Below are 21202 nucleotides of genomic sequence, written 5' to 3'. Positions count from 1 at the left end.
TGTCTTTTATGTACTAATTTTTATGCCTTACATACTCGGTACATTATTCGTACTGACGTCCCTATTTCCCGGGGCCTGCGTTTCATACCTGCAGGTACAGGTAGACAGGCTGACGGTCCCCCTTTTTAGGATCCTTGATCAGTGAGAGTTGGTGTGCTCCACTTGATCCGGAACTATTATTAGTTTTGGTACGCTATTTTTGTATGTAGATATGGGTACGATGGGGCCCAGTCCCGTCCTTTGTACAGATGTACACTCTATTAGAGGTCTGTAGACAATCATGTATAGTTGGATAGTATGTGGCCTTGTCGACTTCTAGTTTTGGATATATAGTTGTCTATAGCAGCCTTGTCGGCTCGCCCTACCGTATTCTGCATGTATATGTATATATGTCTTTTGGACATATTTTCCTCACGTATGTTATTCACGTGATTCAGCAGTTTATTGACAGATGTTATTCATGACCTACCCTTAATTCATATTTATATCTTAGACGCATGCTTAGGGGTGTTCGACAGGTAGGACTCAGGCACTCGTCATGGCCCATCGGTTTGGGTCGTGACAAAAGTGGTATCAGAGCAGTTCTGTCCTAGGGTCTAGTAGAGTCTTGTTTATGAGTGTGTTGTGCACTACATTTATAAATAGGAGGCTACAAGACATATAGGATGTTATCCTCCTTTCTTATCTTAGATTGTGCGATATAAGGATTCATTTCCCTAACGATATGTTATATTTTTAGCGATGCCTAAGAAGGCTACAGCCGCCCAGAAGGGCAAGTCCGTGGCTGATGAGACTACTAGTCGAGCGCCACGAGTTACTGTAAGCCCCCGTAAAAATTACCAAATGATTTATGTTTTTAAAGTGCGCCAACGGTATTTGGGAATAACATATTTGAGTATTAAAGGAGACCTATGTGATAGAGCTACATAATTTTGAATTGATAATGTATGTTTAAGGTGTGTTGGAACATACTAAGGAGTTTTGGGAATGACAAGAACTTGTGTGGAATAAGTTGGACACATTAAGTGGAAAGGATATTTTAATTGGCGTAAGACCCAACTTCAAATGAATAGAACTCCCTCAATATAATGACTTAGGTGGTGATATACATATCAACTTAAATCCCTTTGAATCTAGTTTCCAATGCATCTAACCGTTTGTCATTTGGATATGCATACAGAAAGTTATGGCCATTTTACTAGACATGTGTCATATGCGTGGCCAGATGCGCGGGCAAATCCGCGGCCGCACATATTTGAGAGTTTCTGCCTCAGGTGCGCGGCCAAATCCGCGGCCGCACACGTAGGAACCCATTAAATACCCCCAAGACCGGGTAGAGAGAGGTATAAGTCATTTCTTTGAGCTAGGGCTTGTATATCAAGGGGAATCCGCCCAACACCTCCCTCCCACGAACCAAGGTAATATTTTTGGAGTAATTTTGAGTTGATTACTACTCCTAAACACTTGTATTAACAAGGATTAATCTTGAAGATCCATAGATTTTCATTCAAATCCCCAAATTGGTCAAGAACACTACAAGGTGGGATTTTCATGAGTCTCACTACAAGAGGTATGTCTACCATCTCTAACTAATATATGGGGATTATTTATGTATGGAATATGTGTTATAACTTAGGGTATGGTGATTGGAAGCCATAAGTTCCTAATTTAAATGCATAACCATTATAAAGATGGAAAGGTGATTGTTTGATGGAATTTTGTTGGTTGAGTGTGGATGGATGGTCATGTATGTGATGTTGGAAGTTAATAATTGTTTAAGAATGATGGTGGGATAAATTGTTGGTAAATAGTAGTAGTTGTATGAACTAATTCTATGGTTAAGAGATGTAGAGATTCATGCCTACTAGGTGTTTGATAAAATGCCAAAATGACCAAAAACCTAGCGATATTAAAACCACCAACTACTCTTTCAACTTCAATCTACATCAACATAATTCAATTGGATCACACTTCAAATCTTATTATACTTGCATCATTCTAAACTTCTTTTAGGATCAACTGATCCATATGAACTATACGTGGAATACATAATATAATATAATTGTAACATGTACAAACAAGTCCATTGAAAGTGGCACCATTCTCCCTTATTTTACACATATACATTTCATAGATTGTCCTTAGTGTTCACATATCATATTATACACCTATGCGTCTCATAGACCATTCACAGCATTCACTTACACAATACAAATACACCTATTCAAGGGCTTGGAAATACACCATGAATATGATGAATCATCGTAAAAATAAATGGGCTTAGATAGCCGTTAACGTCAAGTAAATTTATTAAGAGCTTCCACTCAAATTTATATGTATTAAGTCGAGGATCCTTTATAACCACCCTCAGACAAAGCGGCCTTGCCGCCTCACCCCAACATATGCGGGTGGAGGTGTATCACGATTCCACAATATCTACACAAAGAGCTCCTACCGGCTCACCCCAATATATGCGGGTGGAGGTGTGTTCCACAATACCAAAATTCTACGCAAAGCGGTCTTGCCATCTCACCTCAATGTATACGGGTGGAGGTATATTTCAGAATGCCAAAATCCCTACACAAAGCAACGCTACCGCCTCACCCCAATATATGTGGGTGGAGATGTATTACAATACCATAATCCCTACACAAAGTGGTCCCACCGCCTCACCCTAATATATGCATGTGGAGGTGTGTTCCACAATACCAAAAATCTACACAAATCGGCCATGCCGTCTCACCCCAATGTATGCGGGTGGAGGTGTATTCGACAATACCAAAACTCTACACAAAGCGGCCTTGCCGCCTCACCCCAATGTATGCGGGTGGGGGTGTATCACAATATCACAATCCCTACATAAAGCGGTCCTACCGCCTCACCCCAATATATGCGTGTCATGACCCAAACAAACCCCTATCGTGATGGCGTCTATCGTGGAACTAGGCAAGCAGACTCATTTCCAAAACAAACCGATATTTTCATTTCGAAGATAATTTCAGTGCTATTTAACATAAAAACATTCGCAAAGGAGTTCAAATCAAAACAAAAGTGCGAAAGGAAAAGCCCGACATCAGGGTGTCACTAGTCATGAGCATCTACTACAATCTGTCTAACAATATCAAGGCTAACTCAGCCTGAAAAATAGCTAGATACAACTAGAGCAAGATAAGAGGGAGAAGAGCAGGGGCTCCGGTCGCCAAGCACCTACCTTGCTATCCCCGAGAAAATCTGCAACCAAAATAATCAACAACAGCTACAGTGTCCAGCTCCACTGGATCTGCACACAAGGTGTATGGAGTAACGTGAGTACGCCAACTCAGTAAGTAATAACAATAAATAAAGACTGAGCAGTAGTGACGAGCAATAAAGCATATAACATTCATATCAAGAAATCTCAGTAAAATACCACATGCATTTAAAATCAGGATTTGAATCAAAATATCTCGTTTAAACCTAGTTCAAGTAAAAATCATTTAAAGATATTTTTCAACAGTTTTCAAACAGAGGAAAAATGCAAAGGTGAACAAAATGATGAAATCATAAACAGTCCCTTAGGCAAAACATCACTCATATACAGCCCCTCGGGCAAACCTCACAGTCACTCATGCCACTCGGGCATACCTCACAATCACTCTTGCCACTCGGGCATACCTCACAATCACTCATGCCTCCCAGTCACTCAGCACTCGGCATTCGGCACTCGTACTCAGTAGGTACCTGAGCTCACTGGGGGTGTGTACAGACTCCGAAGGGGCTCCTTCAGCCCAAGCGCTATCATCTGCACGGACAACTCACGTGCTATAATAATAAAGTATGTTGCAGGCTGGCAGCCCCGATCCACACTCATCCTCACAAATCAGGCCCTCTGCCGATATCAAACATGCTGCGGCGTGCAGCCCGATCCCATAAATATCCTCACAAATCAGGCCCTCGGCCTCAATCAGTCATAAACCTCTCAAGCCACTCGAGCATTTCAGTAAAACAGGGTGCTCAGCCCAAAACAACATTTATATGCATCAAAATAGAGTCATAAAACTGAGTTATGCAGTAAACAAGTATAACCATGACTGAGTATAGATTTTCAATCGAAAACAATGAGAGGATAGTAAGAAAAGGCCCCTAAGGGTCCAAACAGCACTGGCACAAGGCCCAAACATGGCATTCAACCCAATTTACATAAACTCTTTCTAAAACATATAAGTATCATATAGTTTCAACAAAATAGTTGCTACGGGACGGACCAAGTCACAATCCTCAATAGTGCACGCTCACATGCCCGTCACCTAGCATGTGCGTCACTAAAAATAGTAGAATGATACAAAATCTGGGATTTCGTACCCTCAGGACTAGATTTACAATCGTTACTTAGCTCAAACCGGTCAAATCTCTACCCCGCAATGCTCTTCTCTCTGGACTCGGCCTCCAAATGCTCCAAATCTATTTACAATCAGTACAATACCATCAATATATGCTAATGGAATGAATTCCACAAGAAAAACTATCAAATTAGACCAAAACCCGAAATTGGCTCAAACCCGGCCCCCGGGACCACGTCTCGAAATCCAACAAAATTTATAAAACTAGAAAGCTCATTCACTCACGAGTCTAACCATACCAAATTCATCAAAATTCGACATCGTTTGGTCCTTCAAATCCTTAAATTAAACTCTTAAAATTCCAAGCCCTATTGTCGCTCAAATTCTTCTATAAGGCCACAATAGAACCACACCATATGTGCATATAAATCATAACTCCTCGTAGTATAGAAGAGTAACTCATAGATCATTTCAGAACACGAATAAGCTTCACATCAACCAAATGGCACATCCTTCAACAATAGCAGTATGGAGCCAATCAATCCAGCTCGATGTAGAATACACATCCTAATTGGGCCTACCAATGGGCCCCAAATGAACTATGGTGAGCCACCAAGAGATAAACAACCTTCGAAAGTCCACAATGACGGAATCATAATACCTTTTATCATCTGGCTAGCTCCGGCCACAACTTCACAGTCCATAACCATGAAAGAATCTGCTCCTGAGAGCTCCCAATCTCCAATTCCATAGAACATATGAATCACCATATTTGATTCCACCTCTACCGCCCGAATCCCCAACTACTCTCTCATACACAATCATCCCACGAGAAAGACTGTAAAAATTCTTCCGTGCCACCTGGCAAAAATTTGAATATCAACAGTCGATCAACAACGAGAGTGCCGCAATACCAGTGAAGTACCCATAAATAAAAACACACTGCCCTTTCTGAAATGTACACTCTCATCAAGCTATACCAGATAGTAATATCATTTACTTGGTCATCGGAAACCGTTCATGCTGCCTAAGAATTTATGTCCTTCCTTTCAAAGCTGAACTGTGACCTTGTACATGTAAATCCTATTCCCGCACAACACACCACATCTATTATGCCATCATGTGACAAGCATAAGAATTCCATTATCAACTCCGAGTCACTAGCAAATTACATACCTTAATAGTCAGCTTCTTTCTAGGAGGAAATAATAACACACAACACGTTTCGTACATCGGTTGAAAATATCCAGTTCAAACCATGGTAGAACCCATCATGAACGCTTTGAAATCCATTTGCACATAACCAAGCACAGACGATGGCGAAATCCACCAAGCCACACAGGTTGCCAAATTCAAGAGCATTGCCATGAAACACCTGTAGATACTAGCCACATCATAAGTACCCAAAGAACCGATCATACGCATTACTGTGCTAACCCAACCTACTACCAAGCTGTCCTATTTCTTCAAGTTCTTTCTAAATTGCCTTCAAATTGCTACTTTTTCCTTGTTAGAACACTACTATCCTTAACTAAAACTTACCCCACGAACTCTAGCATAGAATCACGCCGCCCTAAGGCTTATAAGCCGCCGAATTCCCTTTTTATGTATCCCAAAGGTTCCACAACAAAAAATGCTTACTCCGAAGAGACTTTATGTGAACCTAAAACTATTTTCTTCACCTTCTTGATACTGAAATGCATAATTCACAATGATATAAGATGCCACGAGTCTCAACACCGATCAATGCAACTCTCAGTTTTCTAGCCATATTTATTAATCTTGAATCCATTGGAACCATTCTCGAGCGTCACCCACTCTACTCAAATCTCGAATTAACCGACCAAACGGACTGTAACGACTTGTGCCCCATTAGCACACCAACACCCAAGGGAATAAAGAGTAACCCACACTCCTACGCAACCGAGCAAATTCCTGCTCCATGTACACTACATTCTCTGTGAATAACCACTCAATTATTTTATAGTCCTCCTATAACCATAGAGTATAATACAACTTGTGTCTAGAAATCCCTTTACCCGAGTCATCCTCAATCTCGACCTCTGCAAGTCATAACTGATTCACCAGTATACCCCGAACCGAAACTAATATGACCCATAACCATGCAATCAACTCATCGATAGCAGAATCCCCCACTTAGCCTTAAGCTGCAATTATATAGAATTAGAACCCGTAATGATTTCTCCTTCTCAATTACCAAAGTCTCGCACCGTTAACCTGCCAGACTTCTCAAAGTCTTTTATTAAGCCTCTCATGAACATTCTGAATCTCTAGCCAAAATCACATACGCGAACTCCTACCGGGTAGCGAGTAATATTCCTCACAAACGCTTCATCAGCATCACGCCACCGCTAGCTGCACAAAGGAGATAACTCACATAGGGAATTCCTTACCGACATCTTCCAATGACACTGTACTGAGTGCAACGACCACTAAATCCGTAAATTCTCCTGAGTTCATGCTCGCCCACCATTTGTATAAGTCTGCACTTTCCCGATTGACATTAACTGTACGTCAACAATACCTTCCGAACTCAAGTCATATTGCACCTGACACGATAATCAGATCTTCACGCCTCTATGCATTTCAAACACACTCCTTTCTGCGGGCCGATTCACATATTTACACGATGCCAAACCATTCTACACTTTCTCAAGGCATACGACTACCCTACTAGTGAATTCATATGCTAATCTGCCACTCTTACTTCGGTTAAATAATCTCCTTTAAGAAACTTCTCAACCTCTACTTCTACTACTTGACCTGCTAGTACTTCAACCACCGCAAACACTTCCCATCATATCTTCCCTCATACTTTGCTACCTACCTGCTGCATCAAATCAAAATGTATCTCTGTCGCACCTGAACCAATAAAATGTTACCGGCTCTAAGTCTCTTCTAAGATCATCTTTCTCGAGCCATCAATATCAAAAATACCCATTCGCAACCACAATTACTACACAATCACTTACTCTTCTTGAGTCCAAACTCATTAACAAGACATTAGAATTTAATTTGCCCCAAAATTTAACAACGAGAAAGATCCGTCAAAACATTCACACTTGAGACCGTACGTCACATCAAAACGAAAAATCAAGTGCCAAATGGCCTTCCTTTACATTTCAAGGAAATACTTCTCGTCACATTCAAATCGTCTTAACACATCTCGCATCCAGACATATGAGTCCAAATGTATAGGTTACAACTGAAGTAACCGAGCCAAAGCTACAGTTTAAACCTGGCCTCAAGTCCTCCAGACTAGCCCATCACCAAAATACATAATACACATCCATCAAGGTATGTTGGCTAAACTTTCTCTCTTAGAATCGAATTCCATAATGTTTCCGTAAGATCAAGTATGATTGTCTCAAGATTCCTAACATCTATATTCCGGGTTATTCCCTATAACTTGTTTATTCCGAATGAGTCTTATATCAAAAGATAGATGTTCAAAGTATGGGTTGTGTATTAAAATGTTATGGCTTTGAATAGTATTTCAAATGAAAGCTAGTATGCTAAATTGTGTGATAAAATCTCAATATTATTAAGACTCTTAATTGCTCATATGTGTACCTAAAGTCTTGATTGGAAATGTCTTATTGTTGATAACCTATAAAGATGGTTAGAAGTGAAATCAGTGAATTGGGGATATAGAGTGTGGCCAACGTGCCAATAGTGAAAGTTATACTTGTGGCCAATGGTGCCAATGAAATGAAATAATGTGAGAAAGATTATGAAATGAGCTTTGACTCAACTATTCCAAAATTGACTTCGATAATATAATTGGCTAAAAGCTTATGAACTCAAGTGATGCCCATATGTGGCTGTTTTAGCTAATGCTATGCTTTGTAAGTATTTTTCAATGTGTTTTGCATTCTTACATATTCGTGAGTGGAAATTGTGTATGGAACCCTATGGATGGTCTATGAAACGCATATGTGTATTGTGTATGGAATCCTATGGACGGTCTATGAAACGCATAGGTATATTGTGATATGAAATCTTATGGACGGTTTATGAAACACATAGGTATATTGTGTTATGAAATCGTGTGGACGGTTTATGAAACTCATAGGTATATTATGATATGAAATCCTGTGGACGGTCTATGAAACACATAGGTATATTGTGTTATGAAATGTTGTGGACGGTCTATGAAACGCATAGTTGCATTGTGTATGAGAAGTATAGGTGTACGGTATGAATAAACACTATGGACGGTCTACGAAATGCATAAGTGTATAATTTGATATGTGAACACTAAGGACGGTCTAATGAGACACATTATTAATGCAGACAATAGGTGCAACTTTTGTTGTCCTTGTTTGTACATGTTGTTTAAATTACATTATATTATGTGTTCCACGTATAGATCATATGGGTATTCTATTTTGAAAGAGGATTTGTAGCTATACCTACTAGTGCTATTCGACAGTACTAATGTCCCTTTTGCCGAGGGTGCTGCATCTTTAATGGATGTAGGTGGTTCTACAACAGGCGACATTGGTCAGTGATAGAAGTACACACTTTTTAGTTGATTTGGTGAGCCTCACTTCTTTTCGGGGTCATGTATCTTTTGTTTCTCATGTACTATATTTTGTGGTATAGCCGGGGCCTTATTGCCGTCATTTTCATATTACTCTTCTATTGTACTTAGAGTCTCCGTAGACAGGGTGTGGGTTGTGGTTGATGTTGGGAATTGAACTAGAAATGTTGGTATTTAGAAATCATGTTTTTCATTAATTCTATAAATGCGTAATATTTTGAAAATTATGAATGAAGCTGCTAATGGGAATGAAATGGAAGTTATTAATGAAATCTTTTCAGTGTTGATTAATGGAGTATATCTCCTCTTTATTCATGGATGAGTTTGGGTAGAAGTAAATCTAACAAGCTTGCTCGGCTGGGTTCTCTCGGTTGAGCACCGGTCGCTCTCCTCGGTTTTGGGGCATGACAGTTACCAAGGCTCGAGGAGAGTCTCATAGTGAGATTCCATCTCAGACTTCACATACCCTCCCTCTCCAGTGGAGCTCCGAGGGGCACCAGCTCCAGCGCCTGCCCCTGTACACCCAGTTCCTCAGCCAGATGCACCGTGGCAGGAGATGAGAGATGCTATTTAGCTATTAAATCGATTAGCAGCCGCACAATCTCGGCGTCAGGAAGTAGGTATCGGTCATGAAAATAGGGCCATCAGTGCGAGGGTTCGTGATTTCATTAATTTGGACCCTCCGGTATTCACTGGAGCAGATACAAATGAGGACCCTCAGGTATTTATCGATAGGATGCAGAGGACTTTGAGTGTAATGAAGGCCACTGCGACTGAGTCAGTTGAGCTAGCTTCCTATAGACTTCAAAATGTTGCAGTTAATTGGTACGAGTCTTGGGAGTTGTCCAGAGGTGAGGGTGCCCTCTAGCGGTATGGCAGGAGTTTACAAAGGCTTTTCTTCGTCATTATCTGCCACCAGAGCTTAGATAGACCAGAGTCGATAGGTTTTTGACCCTTTGGCAGGGTAATATGAGTGTTCGGGAGTACAACCTTTAGTTTGATTATTTGGCTAGGTATGCTCCTACTATTGTAGCTAAGATGGAGGATCGGGTCCATCGGTTCGTGATGTGGTTGGAGCCGCACCTGCTTAACGACTGTATGTCGGTCTCACTTCAGCCAGGCATGGATATTTTTCATATTCAGGAATAAGCCCAGGGTTTAGAGGAGCGTAAGCAGAAGCAGAGGGCCGATCGTGAGCATGATAGGGGCCAGATTAAGAGAGCGAGATCTTCGGGTCCTTCTGGTGAGTTTCGAGGTAGTTAGGACAACAATACCCGAGGTATCCAGCCCAGCCATCGGCTAGCGCACCCCCTCAGTTTGCCGGTAGGATATTTACTCGTTCCACATATTCAGGGCCTAGTTAGAATTCCAGGGCCTCAAATTCTTAGTATAGAGGTGAGTCAAGTCAGATGAGGCCGCCCTTGCCACGATGTGCTCAGTGTGGAAAGCAGCATGTCGGGCAGTGCCATATGAGGTTGGGTGTTTATTATACTTGTGGTTAGCCAGGCCACATTGTGATAGATTGTCCGACGAGAGGTGGTGCAAGCATAGTTCAGCCAACGGGATTTGTAGTTGGTTCGTCATCATCAGTATGCCCCCCTGGGCAAGGTTCACAAGCACCAATCGGTCGTGGTAGAGGTAGAGGAGGAGCATCTAGCTCGAGCGGTCCTCAGAACTGCATTTATGCATTAGCAGGTCGACATGATCAAGAGTAGTCACGTGATGTTGTTACAGGTATATTATTAGTCTCCTCATATGATGTATATGCATTGATTGTGTCACGACCCAAATCGGAAGATCGCGACGGGCACCTGGTGCCTTACTCCACCGAGTACCAACGTAACATATCTTTCTTATCACACCATCATAGGTAAATGGGCCAGAAGGGCCATCATAAGATAACTGGAATAAAACATAAGGGCATACTAGACATAGGATGACCCAACATAATATAGAAACTTATACATGTGACATACGGGCCTATAAGACCGACATGATCATTTGTACACTCAAAACATAGGCCAATAAAGCCATACAAGTATCCATATACATAACATATGTCTACAAGCCTCTAAGAGTACATAAACATCATAAAGGTCGGGACAGGGCCATACCAATCAATACATGTCCAAATCATACTGACCAAATAGGTAACTCCGGAGCAAGTGGAGTGCACAAACACCTTCCCCTGAGCTGATAGCCTACTAGGAGGACTATCAACCTATCTATCGATACCTGCGGGTATGAAACGCAGCGTCCCCAGGAAAAAGGGACGTCAGTACAAATAAAGTACCGAGTATTAAAGCATGAAATAAACATGGTGTAAAGAACTCAACATGTAAGTCTGAATATCTCTGTGAATCGTGAAACATATATAATGTCATGCATATACATGTAAATGTCATACCATGTATAGGTATATGAGTACATAACATCATCAAGCCTATAAGAGCATCCCATCATATCATCTCGGCCTCTGTGGGCGAAATCATCAATGTATATCAGTTAATCAGATGATGGTGCATATATAACACCGTCACCTTTCCTCATACCCCATATACATATATATACACATATATAATGCCATCTGGTCATATGCCAATGTGCATGTATAAATGAATGCAATGCATAAGAAGTAAGTTAATAAGATTTCTCGGTATGTCATGAGATCAATATGCCTTTGGATAAATTTTATCAACTACATATTTTTTTGAGACCCATGAATAGAAGATATAATAATAATACACATAAGGAATCAAGAACATAGGCACCCCTAGTGCTTCTATGAATATAGGCATTTATTAAAGTTGTGTGTTTGCTCGTTTCGTTTGTATCGTATGGATCATGCCCAATGGAAAGAAGGGATAGTCTTAATATAACTTTGTTGTTTACCTAACCGCATGACGTCGGTTCAGTCCGTTAGTACTTCAATCTATAACAAACAATAAGGGACCATTGTTAAGCTTATGGAAGCTAGAACTCAACACAAATGAGCGACTAGCTCATCTACAAAATTTTGGACAACACCTCCCCTTATTCTTTTCACTTTCCTCAAATCAACAAATAAGACCAACATGTCCAAAATATCAACAAATATATTACATCAGTATCCAACCTTATATCCATAGCAATACATCATCAAAACAGTCCACACAATCTCATACAACAACCAAGTGCTACTTTGTGCTTTTCCATCCCTATAACTTAGCTAGAACTTGAATACACTTCAATAACGACAACCACAATATACTAAGGTTATACATACTGATTTTTAAGCCACAACACCACATAAAAATGAACTCCTCACAGTCCACAAATTACAACAACTGAAAACTGATTTTCAGATTATTACTTCATCAATTCTTACTCCCACAACTTAGCTAAGGCACCAATAAGATTAAACACAACTTGTACAAGACAATACTCTTATGTGACACCCATATAATAATATGAAACTACTCCAAACAGTCCATAATACCACAACAACTTCAACTCAATTTCCAGCCCCTACTTCACAAGTCCTTCACCAAACATCCTAGCTAGAACTTAGATAAACTCAAATATATGAAGGAGGGAGGATATTTTTACCTATATCAGATCTTGTAGGGATGAAACAATGGTAGTATATTTCCCTTGATGGCCACTAACTTGCTTCACATCAGATCCTTCAAGATTGGAGATTACCCTTTAACTTGAATTGAAAGAAGAAGAAGATTATCAACAACTTCTTGAGAGATTGGGGTAGGTCAATTTGGGAGAGAATTTTGTGGCTGTCTTTATGTTTCTACTACTTAGATATTATGAGGATATGTGACTTGATTCGGCTCCTAAAAGGGCCCTCCTAGCTAACCTACACATGTCCATTTAGGTGGACTAATTTGGGTCTTCCCTTTTAGCAAGTAGGTGACACACCTACTTGTCACCTGCTTGGTTAATTAATAGGTGTCACATGCTACCCTTATTCACTTAGACACGTATATTACCCTCATTTAATAGTCACGACATGTGTTAAGTATCTCAAGCTAGTAGGACGGGTAAGCAAGTAGCTCAAACAAGTATCCCGATAAGCAAGCAGCTATATTTTATGCATCCATTATCTCATTTGTTTTGTTCCAAATCTCATTCAACTTAACTTACTTAAAACTTCGATAAACCTTCCTTATCCTTGTAGATGGATTTTATTCCTTCTGAGATTACATCAATCGACTTACGACGTACTTTTATATACAAAAACATGGGGTGTAACATCATTCCCCCCTTTGGAACATTCGTCCTTGAATGTTGGTTGATGCACTTATCAGCTCATAATCCATAAATACTTTAATACTATCCTTGCCATCAAGGCTACTATTCTGTAAATAAATCTAAAGGCAAGGGCATTCCCCACTTTAGGCCTCTTTCTCACACCACGACCTGTGGTCAGAATTCTTCCAATCTCATAACTGTTGCTACCTTCTGTCATGCAGCCTGTGCGAATATGTCCTTGTACGCGTGCCTACGCGACTCTTCTCTCCTTTTTCTTCCAGATTTTAACCAATCTCTAGGTCTCACTTTGCGAGGTATATTGACATTCTTGGTTTGGTACTTTATCGAACTTACGACGATTGCCATATTCTATTTCCTAGATTCAGAACTTTTTTTCATCCATTGTTGATTCACCTTAATGTTGATCTATAATCCACCAGTAATAACTTGAAACTTCTTACATAATACATTGTCATTAGGGCTCACGTCTCATTGGTGACCCTCTAACTCTTGTAAAGTTGCGAGCTTCTTACATCATACACACGACAGAATTATTTTGATGTTCTTCCTCGCCTATAATTATCCTTAGTTACTTACCTCCACGCCCTTGTGCTTGTAGGGATGCTTTAGGGAAGAGTCTTCCTGAATGAACTTTAAAGGTTATTCTTTTGTTATCCATTCTATTATTGCCGGAACGCTATCTCTGAAATTCTCACGATGCCGACTATTATAAAATCCTTCGGAAATGTCAGCTAATTCTAACAATTCATCCACTATCTTGGGTTACTCTAACCCCAGCTGGATCCTAACATCCTGTCCATCTCTTAAACTATATATGTTGGCTCTCATGGAGCATAACTGAAATGGGTGTGCCAATTGTACATACCTCTGTTATAATTGAAGGTAACTCAAAATGCTTATATTTCTCTTCCTGAATTGTAAATACTGATACTCTTCACTAATTGGGTACCTCGTACCCTTCTTCACCTCACTTCTTTTACTTGTTGAAACTTGTATCTACCTTCTGATTCTCTCATTGCATTAAATCATATGGGTGGATAGATATTCATGCCTTAGGGCTCCTTATCAAGAAGCTTACACGTCTTAGTACACAAATGATCTACTGAAGACCTCACATTTACTCATCATAAGCTTGATGCAAAATCGAGTTCCTCTGACTCAACTATTCCATAGCCACAGTCAATTGCTTACCATCTGTCTTTCTAGATTTAGGTATCATTGTATTACAAATAAAATAGAATTTAGGAGTTTGAATTCTTACAACTGAGTTATACCACACGATCTAGAGTAAGAAGAAAGAGTGGCAGTCCTAAATGTCCTGTAGCCTCCTGCTTATAAATGTGGTGCACAACACACCCATAAATAAGACTCTACTAGACACGGCTTGTAGACTCCCTAGGACAGAACTGCTCTGATACCACCTTTGTCATGACCCAAATCGGAGGACCGCGACGGGCACCCGGTGCCTTACTCAACCGAGTACCAACGTAACATATCTTTCTTATTACACCATCATATGTAAATGGGCTAGAAGGTCCATCATGAGATAACTGGAATAAAACATAAGGGAATACTAGACATAGGATGACCCAACATAATAAAGAAACTTATATACGTGACATACGGGCCTATAAGGCTGGCATGATCATTTGTACACTCAAAACATAGGCTGATAAATCCATACAAGTATCCATGTACATGACATATGTCTACAAGCCTCTAAGAGTACATAAACGTCATAAAGGTCGGGACAGGGCCATACCAATCAATACATGTCTAAATCATACTGACCAAATAGGCAACTCCGGAGCAAGTGGAGTGCACTAACACTTTCCGCTAAGCTGATAGCATACTAGGAGGACTGTCAACCTATCTATCGACACATGCGGGCATGAAACGCAGCATCCCCGGGCAAAAGGGACGTCAGTACAAATAAACTACCGAGTATGTAAGGCATGAAAGAAACATGGTGTAAAGAACTTAACATGTAAGTCTGAATATCTTTGTGAATCGTGAAACATATATAATGTCATGCATATGCTTGTAAATATCATGCCATGTATAGGTATATGAGTACATAATATCATCAAGCCTCTGAGGGCATCCCATCATATCATCTCGGCCTCTATGGGCGAAATCATCAATCTATACCAGCTGATCAGGTGGTGGTGCGTATATAACACCGTAACCTTTCCTAATACCCCATATACATATGTAGACGCGTATATAACACCATCTGATCATGGGGCAATGTGCATGTATAAATGAATGCAATACATAAGAAGTAAGTTAATAAGATTTCTCGGTATCTCATGAGATCAATATGCCTTCGGATACATTTGATCAACAACGTATTTCTTTGAGACCCATGAACAGAAGATATAATAATAAGACACATGTGGAATCAAGAACATAGGCACCCCTGGTGCTTCTATGAATAGAGGCATTTATGAAAGTTGTGCGTTTGCTCGTTTCGTTTGTATCGTATGAATCATGCCAAATGGAAAGAAGGGATAGCTTTAACATACCTTTGTCATTTACCTAACCACATGACGTCGGTTCAGTCCGTTAGTACTTCAATCTACAACAACTAATAAGGGACCATTGTTAATCTTACGGAAGCTAGAGCTCAACACAAATTAGTGACTAGCTCATCTACGAAATTTTGGACAACACCTCCCCTTATTATTTTCACTTTCCTCAAATCAACAAACAATACAAACATGTCCAAAATATCAACAAACGTATTACATTAGTATCCAACCTTATATCCATCGCAATACATCACCAAAACAGTCCACACAATCTCATACAACAACCAAGTGCTACTTTGCGCTTTTCCATCCCTATAATGTAGCTAGAACTTGAATACACTTCAATAATGACAACAACAATATACTAAGGTTATACATACTGATTTTTAAGCCACAACACCACATAAAAACGAACTCCTAACAGTCCACAAATTATAACAACTGAAAACTGATTTTCAGATTATTACTTCATCAATTCTTACTCCCACAACTTAGTTAAGGCACCAATAAGATTAAACACAACATCTCCAAGACAATACTCTTATGTGACAGTCATATAATAATATGAAACTACTCCAAACAGTCCATAACACCACAATAACTTTAACTTACTTTCCAGCCCCTACTTCACAAGTCCTTTACCAAACATCCTAGCTAGAACTTAGATAAACTCAAATATATGAAGGAAGGAGGATTTTTTATCTATATCAGATCTTGTAGGGATGAAACAATGGTAGTATATTTACCTTGATGGCCATTAACTTGCTTCACATCAGATCCTTCAAGATTGGAGATTACCCTTTAACTTGAATTGAAAGAAGAAGAAGATTATCAACAACTTCTTGAGAGTTTGGAGTAGGTCAATTTGGGAGAGAATTTCGTAGATCTCTTTATGTTTATACTACTTGGATATTATGAGGATATGTGACTTGATTTAGCCCCTAAAAGGGCCCTCCTGGCTAACCTACAAATGTCCATTTGGGTGGACTAATTTGGGCCTTCCCTTTTAGCAAGTAAGTGACACACCTACTTGTCACCTGCTTGGTTAATTAATAGGTGTCACATGCTGCCCTTATTCACTTAGAAACATATCTTACCCTCATTTAATAGTCACGACATGTGTTAAGTAGCTCAAGCTAGTAGGACGGGTAAGCAAGTAGCTCAAACAAGTATCCTGGTAAGCAAGCAGCTATATTTTATGCATCCATTATCTCATTTGTTGTTTTCCAAGTCTCATTCAACTTAACTTACTTAAGACTTTGATAAACCTTCCTTATCCTTGTAGATGGATTTCATTCCTTCTGTTCTTATATCAACCAACTTACGAAGTACTTTTATGTATAAAAACATGGGGTGTATCAGATTGACCGAGGTTCCACCTTATCATATGTTACTCCATTGGTTGCTAGTAAGTTTGGAATAGAACCTGAGTTGGTTAAACCTTTTGAGGTGTCCACACCTGTTGGGGATCCAATGATAGCTAGGCGAGTATATAGAGATTGTACAGTAGTAGTTCATAGTCAATCTACAATAGCAGACCTAATTGAGTTAGATATGGTAGAATTTGATATTATACTGGGTATGGATTGGTTGGCTTCTTGTTATGCCAATGTTGATTGTAGATCAAAGAAGGTTCGATTCCAGTTACCAGGGGATCCTGTTTTGAAGTGGAAAGGTAATACGGCATCACCGAGAGGTAGTTTTATTTCCTATCTCAAGGTAGGGAAGATGATTAGAAAGGGCTATATTTATCACTTAGTTCGGGTACGGGATGTGAAAGTAGAGTCACCAACCATTCAATCTATCCCTGTGGTTAATGAGTTTCACGATGTTTTTCTCGATGAGCTTCTGGGTCTTCTGCCAGAGGGAGAAATTGATTTTTCGATTGACATATTACCAGATACTCATCCAATATCCATTCCTCCCTATAGAATGGCATCTGCAGAGCTGAGAGAGTTGAAGGAACAACTAAGGGATTGATTAAAAAAGTCTTTATCAGACCTAGTACATCACCGTGGGGAGCACCTATGTTATTTGTGAGGAAGAAAGATGGTTCCTTGCGGATGTGTATTGATTATAGACAGTTGAATAAGGTGACGATCAAGAATAAGTACCCGCTCCCGAGGATTGATGATTTATTTGATCAGTTGAAAGGTGCCAAGTGTTTCTCAAAAACAGACTTGAGGTCCGGGTACCATCAGGTAAGGGTTAAGGAGAAAGATATTCTAAAGACAGCATTTAGGACCAAATACGGACACTTTGAGTTTCGTGTTATGCCATTCGGTTTGACCAATGCCCCAACAGTATTCATGGATTTGATGAAACGTGTGTTCGGACCCTTTCTAGATATGTACGTGATTGTATTTATTGATGATATATTGGTGTATTCTCGTTCAGAGACTGAGCATGCAGATCATTTGCGTACTGTGCTCAGAGTTCTACAAAAAGGGAAGTTGTATGAAAAATTCTCTAAATGTTAATTCTGGTTGCATTCTATAGCTTTCCTTGGGAATATTATTTCAGGTGAAGGTTTCCGGGTTGATACATAAAAGATTGAGGCAGTAAAGACTTGGCCTAGACCTACGACACCAACGGAGGTTCGTAGCTTTCTCGGTTTGGCAGGTTATTACAGGAGATTTGTAGAGGGATTTTCTTCTCTTTCAGCACCATTGACAAAGTTGACTCAGAAGAGAGTTAAGTTGCAGTGGACCGATGATTGCGAACGGAGTTTCCAGGCTTTAAAGGACAGACTAACTTCATCACCGGTTCTAACACTCCCAGAGGGAACCGATGGTTATGCTATCTATTGTGATGCTTCGGGCATTAGATTGGGTTGTGTACTAATGCAGAATGGTAAGGTTGTAGCTTATATTTCTAGACAACTAAGAAAGCACAAGAAGAATTACCCGACCCACGATCTAGAGTTAGCCGCGGTGATTCATGCACTAAAGATATGGAGGCACTATTTGTATGGCATTCATGTTGATATCTATATGGATCATAAAAGCATTCAGTATATCTTCAAGCAAAAGGAATTGAACTTACGTCAAAGGAGATGGTTGGAGCTACTGAAAGACTACGATGTTGATATTTTATACCATCCAGGGAAGGCGAATATAGTAGCTGATGCCCTCAGCTGTAAATCTGCGGATATCCTATCATATTTACAGCCAGAGAATAATGGGATAGCCCATGAGATTTATCATCTAGCTAGTCCTGGAGTTCGATTACTGGACTCAGGTGATACCGGAGTTACTATTCAGGACACAACAACATCCTCTTTAGTAACTGAAGTGAAAGAACATCAGTACGAGGATCCTGTGTTATCTCATTATAGGGATACAACCCCTCAGAAGGAGAAGACACCATTTAAGATTACAGGAGACGGAGTCCTTAGATATCGAGGACAATTATGTATCCCTAATGTTGCAGGGCTACGCCGGCAGGTTATGGGAGAGACTCATTATTCTCATTATTCTGTCCATCTAGGAGCAACAAAGATGTATCATGATATCAGGGAAATATATTGGTGGGATCGAATGAAAAAGGATATAGCAGAGTTTGTTGCTCAGTGCCCTAACTGCCAGCAGGTTAAGATTGAGCATCAAAAACCCGGTGGATTATTGCAGGCTATAGAGATTTCAACTTGGAAATGTGAAGTAATTAATATGGATTTCATCATAGGCTTACCTCCTACCCAGCGTAAATTCGATTCTATATGGGTGATTGTTGATAGACTTACAAAATCAGCCCATTTTCTGCCTGTTAGGACTTCATATTCCGCAGAGGATTATGCAAGGCTTTACATTAAGGAGATAGTACAACTTCATGGTGTCCCTATATATATTTTCTCGGATAGAGGAGCCCAGTTTACAGCCAATTTCTGGAGGTCCTTCCAAAAAGGATTGGGAACTCAGGTAAGTCTTAGTACAACATTTCATCCCCAAACAGACGGACAGGCTGAGCGTACTATTTAGACACTTGAGGATATGTTACGGGCCTGTGTGATAGACTTCAGGGGTAGCTGGGATGATCATCTGCCGCTTATTGAGTTCGCATATAATAATAGCTATCATTCCAGCATTGAGATGGCTCCATACGAAGCTCTTTACGGACGGAAGTGTAGGTCACATATCAGATGGTTCGATGTTGGGGAAACTAAGATAGTAGGACCAGAGCTGGTACAACAGGCAATCGAAAAGATTAAGCTTATACAGGAAAGGCTATTAGCAGCTCAAAGCTGTCAGAAGTCTTATGCAGATAATCGACGACGAGACTTGGAGTTTCAGGTTGACAACTGGGTATTCCTAAAGGTATCACCAATGAAAGGCGTTATAAGGTTCGGTAAAAAAGGAAAACATAGCCCTCGGTACATTGGACCATATAAGATCATACGCAAGGTAGGCCAGGTAGCATATGATTTAGATTTGCCTTCTGACTAGGAGTCTGTACATCCAGTGTTTCATGTGTCTATGCTCCGTAAATGTATCGGAGATCCTTCCAGAGTCGTGTCAGTTGAAGATGTTCAGGTCACAGAGCAACTATCATATGAGAAAACTCCTATTGCTATACTAGATAGACAGGTTCGGAGATTGAGGACTAAAGACGTAGCTTCAGTGAAAGTACTTTGGAGAAACAATAATGTGGAAGAAATAATTTGGGAAGCCGAAGAAGAAATGAAGTCAAGGTATCCTTAGTTGTTTCCTCTTTTAGAGGAGGATCCGACTAAGACATCACAGCCTTAAGGTGCGTATATAGATTCCTGTATTAGTTATTGTCATTGGTCGTGTGAGGCCATTGTCGTTATTGATGATTGTGGCCCTATGTGGCATTGAGTTATTGAGTTTCTATGGGAAGGGTTAGTAGTAGTATTGTTACAAAGGCGACTCTGCCAAAATTTATCTAGGTCCCGGGGAGTTAAACATTCGAGGACGAATGTTTCTAAGGAGGGAAGGATGGTACATTTCGTGTTTTCGTACGTTAAAATTTCGTCGTAAGTTAATCGACGTAGGCTCGGGAATGAAATTATTTTTGAGGTTATAAGCACTTATGCTATTTATAATAGGTGATAAGTGAGTACCGTGAAGATTAAAGGGTAAACAAATCGAAGAATGAGTATTCGTTGAAGTTTGTCAATTTGGGATAAAATACGGTCCAAGTTATAATACTCCGTATTTATAGACTAGTGCCATACAAGGTACTACATGACCATAATAGTAAGGTATATGAATTGTATTAGTATTTAAGTAAATTATGTGCTAGAATTAAATATGTGAATAATTGGTTAATTATTAATTTTTTAGTGGGAGATTAACAAAATAATTAGAATTTGTGGATAAGCTTAATGGAGACCCAACGTGGCAGCAAGGGATTTAGGTAACAATGACTCTTTGGCTAGAGGCTAGGTGACATAGTTAGGGAATTTGTTGGCTAAGTCATCACATAAAATAGGCCCCACACCTATGATAAATACACCTACATATGTCATTAAAGGGAAAGATATATGTTGTAAGGTA

The sequence above is a fragment of the Nicotiana tabacum genome, chromosome 24, assembly GCF_000715075.1.
Source record: "Nicotiana tabacum cultivar K326 chromosome 24, ASM71507v2, whole genome shotgun sequence".
Lineage (NCBI taxonomy): Eukaryota > Viridiplantae > Streptophyta > Magnoliopsida > Solanales > Solanaceae > Nicotiana > Nicotiana tabacum.
The sequence above is the reverse complement of the archived record's forward strand: the minus strand, read 5'-3'. Positions refer to the sequence as shown.